The sequence below is a fragment of the Cyphomyrmex costatus genome, unplaced genomic scaffold (genome assembly GCF_001594065.2).
Source record: "Cyphomyrmex costatus isolate MS0001 unplaced genomic scaffold, Ccosl1.0 scaffold455, whole genome shotgun sequence".
Classification (NCBI taxonomy): domain Eukaryota; kingdom Metazoa; phylum Arthropoda; class Insecta; order Hymenoptera; family Formicidae; genus Cyphomyrmex; species Cyphomyrmex costatus.
The window spans coordinates 252,986-257,464 of record NW_017278801.1 but is presented as its reverse complement, the minus strand read 5'-3'; positions in this window follow the sequence as shown (position 1 = coordinate 257,464).

Below are 4,479 nucleotides of genomic sequence, written 5' to 3'. Positions count from 1 at the left end.
TTTCTCGCGGTAATTGTCGCGGGTCGGGGGCGACGACTCGCTTTTGCCGGGCGCGATCGATGGAAACCTTCGGGATTGAGATACGTGTACGCGGGAAAGAGAGATGTCAGGAGCGAGGTCGTTGCTAGACGCGAATATCATTTATTTGCCGCCCACACGAGACCGATAAGAGCTTGAATCGTTCAGAAATAGGTATACGTGTAACATTCTCTACTGGGTATTTTATCCGAAATGTATCAATGATGGATTCGAATCCGTCATCTCTTTCTCTCCTTCGCGAAACTTGATAAAAAAAAAAGAAAACGCTATTATATGGACGTAACGCTACATTATTTATGTTACACGTATAAAGCGAGGATGTGAATAGTAAGGAATTTTCTGCAAAATTTTCCACGATTCGTTGCATGCATTTTAGCCGGAATAATCTATTCGAATTTAATAATGCTGTTCTCTGCGATCTTGAACGAAATTTTTATATCCTCGTTCAGCTCTTTGAGATCTTACGAGCATCGCTGAATATATAATAATTTCTTTGTCGACATTCGGCGCTCTTTTCTTTTTTTTTTTTCTAATTAATGATGCGTCGCTTGTTTTGGAACTCACACTTAGTAGACAATACTCCTTTTCTATAGTATCGATACTCCATTCGGTATCGATCGCGTTTAATGCCTGGCGCTCGATTCCGTCGGGATTACTAATTAGTTCAATTAAATTAATAACCCATTGGCGCGGCGAGGCAAACAGAAGCAAGAGAAATTGCAATTTTTGCAATCACATTTTTTATTCCGAGTTAACTGGATCTATCGATTTGTTCGTTAATTGCAGTTGATTTTTCCTTAACGAAGACTCGACTGCGTCCTATCTTTTTTTCAACGCGTTTTACCGTTATACTCTCGAGAGGTATGTATGTACGTAGAGTTTCAATATGGATTACAAGTATCGATAATATACAGTGTAATTAAAAATGAAATAAAATATGACGGATGCCACAAAATTAGAAATCAGAGAAAATGTCAAGGAAATTGAAAACGGCAAGGGAAAGAGGCAGGGAATTTTACAAAATCTTTTGAGAAATTAAAATGGTTTTTTTTTTTTTTTTTTTAAGTTTAATATACATACATCATATCCGCAGATATTTTACGAATTTAACAATGCAAGCAGTGTCAACAACATTAATGGTAATTTACATTGCATTAATATCATTCCGATGTTTCTGACATGTCTTTGTTCTTCTTCTTTTAAATTTGGAAAGATTTTCAATGGTTTGACGATATTGTTTTTTTGACATAATTGAATTTCTCGCTTTTCAACGATCACATTCTTTTGGATTACAATATGACGAACTGGGATCAATCCATGTGGTTGATTTCTGAATTGAAAAGAAGAATAACATCAAAAGAAGATTATAAGATCAAGATCTTGTTTAGAAAAAATTTAAACCGAAGTTTTTGTTCCATTATAAATAACGATTGTAAATTATTATTATTACACTGAAGAAGGCTCTGTGAAGCTGAAACGTTTGTTAAACATTGTATGTAATTTTATATTATAGATCAAATTAGAACAATAGCATTAATTGTATAGTGCTTATAATTACTAAATTTCAACTTTTTATGCTCGTATTGGTCGGTTACTTAATGTTTTGTAATTTACATCACTGTGTTTGACAATTTCCAAATTAGAATGAAAATACAAAACATCTGAAAATATTATTGGAAGCATCTGGGAGAAATTATTGAATTTTAAGATAAGGAATTTTTGTCATGACTCTTATATGAGAGAGAGAAAGAAAGAGAGAGAGACAGAGAGTATTTTTGAATACTTTTTCGAATTTTAACACGTCCTTTTTCTATTATTAACACTGTAATTATATATTCTCTCATAATTGCACCTGTTTTGAGGTTGATAATTTTCCTGCACTTTTATTTGTGTCACAAACTTCGCCCTGGACATCGTTATTGACTGGTTCGACGAGATACGCGATATTTCCGAGAAATTCCGTCGAAGGATACCGTTATCCGCTGAGCATCGGACGAGATAATGAATCGGCGAGAATCATGTTACAATCATCATCAGTGTCGAATTAAACTGAAGCGTGTATTTTAATTATCGTCATTGTATTTTAATTATAGTCATGTGATTCCGTTTCTGTTTCTCTCTCTCCTTTTCTTTCGTCGGCAGCTATTTGCAACGCTAAGGTCGTTTAGAGAGATACAATTTTAGTTCGCGGTTATTCTAGAAGATCCATGACGAAACAGCATGAGCTGTATGCCAATGTACAAGGTTCAACACTGAAACGCTGGGTTATCAATATTTTTTTTTTTTTTTTTTTTTTTTTTTTTTTTTAGCAAAAGTAGTTATCAAGTGAGCAGTGAAAAAAAGCGAGCGATTTTTCAACGCTGCGTTTTTAATGTCGAAAAATTCGGCAACGGAGAGGATGCAAACAAAACTACGTTAAATTGACTCCAATTGCTGCTCAGAGTACACCGACGTTAAATTTTATTTATTCACTTTAGAGTCATTCCGCAGGTTTCGAGCAGCTCATTAATCCAACGGGTTTGAGTTTTTTCGGGTTATCGCTTGTTTACTTTTTACTTTTACGTCGATAACAACTGCAAAAGAAAAGGTATAATAATTGAACTCATACAAGTGCAGCATATATATATATATAGGGGTTTCTTTTTTTTTGGCAATATGTATGAGTTATTCAATATCGTTAAATTTATTAGAGAGAGAGAGAGAGAGAGAGCACTGCCTTTTAAAAATTAATCAGTGAAATGTTCGGCCGGATACGAGAAAAAGTCTTCGTTCCAACGTTTCGGATTACAGAATGGTGGCCTTCGGAAAGAGAATTAGAAACTTTGATGGGAATCGTGATTGGATAGAGGCAAAAAGACCAATGGACGTCGATCGGTATAAAGTTGTTTAGGCCATTGTCAATCGCCGTTGCTTGACAGTTTTCTTTTTCTTCTAAGCCGTTCAAATTGGATCAGCCGCGCGTGTATGACGTGTGCCAGTGACACACGAACCGATAAACAAACCGCTGCAACGCTTCTACAAGCTCGTCGTATGACTAATACATGATTAATACATTTTACTGACACGTATAGTTTTCAGAGTTGCCACGAGTCAGGGAAATCAGGGAAGCCAGGGAAAAGTTAGGGAATTTAAAAAAAAATGCGTCAGGGAAGTCAGGAAAAGTCAGCTGTAAATAAATTTTTATTGCCTTATTGCTTCTATGATTGGTTTGGACCACCTTTGTTTTTTTGGAAATTCGTTTCCTGAAGAAAATGTGCATCTATGTTACATTGCTGGATCAACAGAATATTTAACATTTTCCGTATTACGATAAAAATAAAAGAAACATTGCAAAATATGTATTATTCAAAGTCAGGAAAAACCTCAGAATTTTGTCAGTAAATCAGGGAAGTGTCAAGAAATTTTGCGATTAAAAATTTGTGGCAACCGCGTGAGTTTTAGTCATTTAATATTTATCTGTATACTACTTCCATTTTCTGTAAATGTTTAGATTTAATAATATTGGAAATTATCGAGAAGTGCTTTCGCCAAACGTAAGAATTTGTTATCGTAACAGTACAATATGATACAATACGAAGTAAGTTATATTTAAATCGGAGTACCAAATGATTAATGATATCGATAAGGTGCTCCATACGATTAGATATCCTTTCGTTGCTGCAACTTCTACATTTAAAGATCACGATAACGTCATCGTTTTTAATGTAAAAGAAACTGTAACGTGACTTTCAGATGTGACGATATTATCAATGCGTAATTATCTTTTTTGGTTGTCAACTGCATAATAATATATCAGCTTATCTATTACATTAGAAGACTACTTAAGTTCGCAAACGATGCTTACTCTATCGCAGTATAAACTTATGTATGTTTCGTAGGTACTTTCTATATATTTGTACTTTTCATTTTCTATTCATTTGATGACAACAGTTACCTAAATAATACAATAGAGAAATTCGAATAGTAGTTACATCATAGTTCACAAATGAACAATTGGTGGTCGAATTATTAGTGCACTTATAAATTTAATAGATCATTATAGTTTGTATGACAATTTAACGATAAAAAATAATTTCGTTGCCCTCTTAATATTGTATCTCAATTATAATAATATAATACCAGTCTCACACACACAAACTTTTTTTTTCTCTACGCGGAGTCTAACGAAATTTTATGATTGCAGACCGACGCAAAATTATGTCAACATCAAGAGCAGTAGCCCGGTGTCTCCGAGGACGATAGGAACGGGAGCGACGTACGTGCAGGGTGGTGCGGCCGCATCGTCCGCGGCGGCAGCAGCCGCAGCGGCCGCTGCGACCGCGGGCGGTCCTGTCATCGCTGCCGGTGGAGTTACCGCGACGAGTAGCAGCGGTCTGGTTGGCGTCTCGAATGTTTTATCCTCTGCAACGGGTGGCGGTGGCGGCGGCGGCGGCGGCGGCG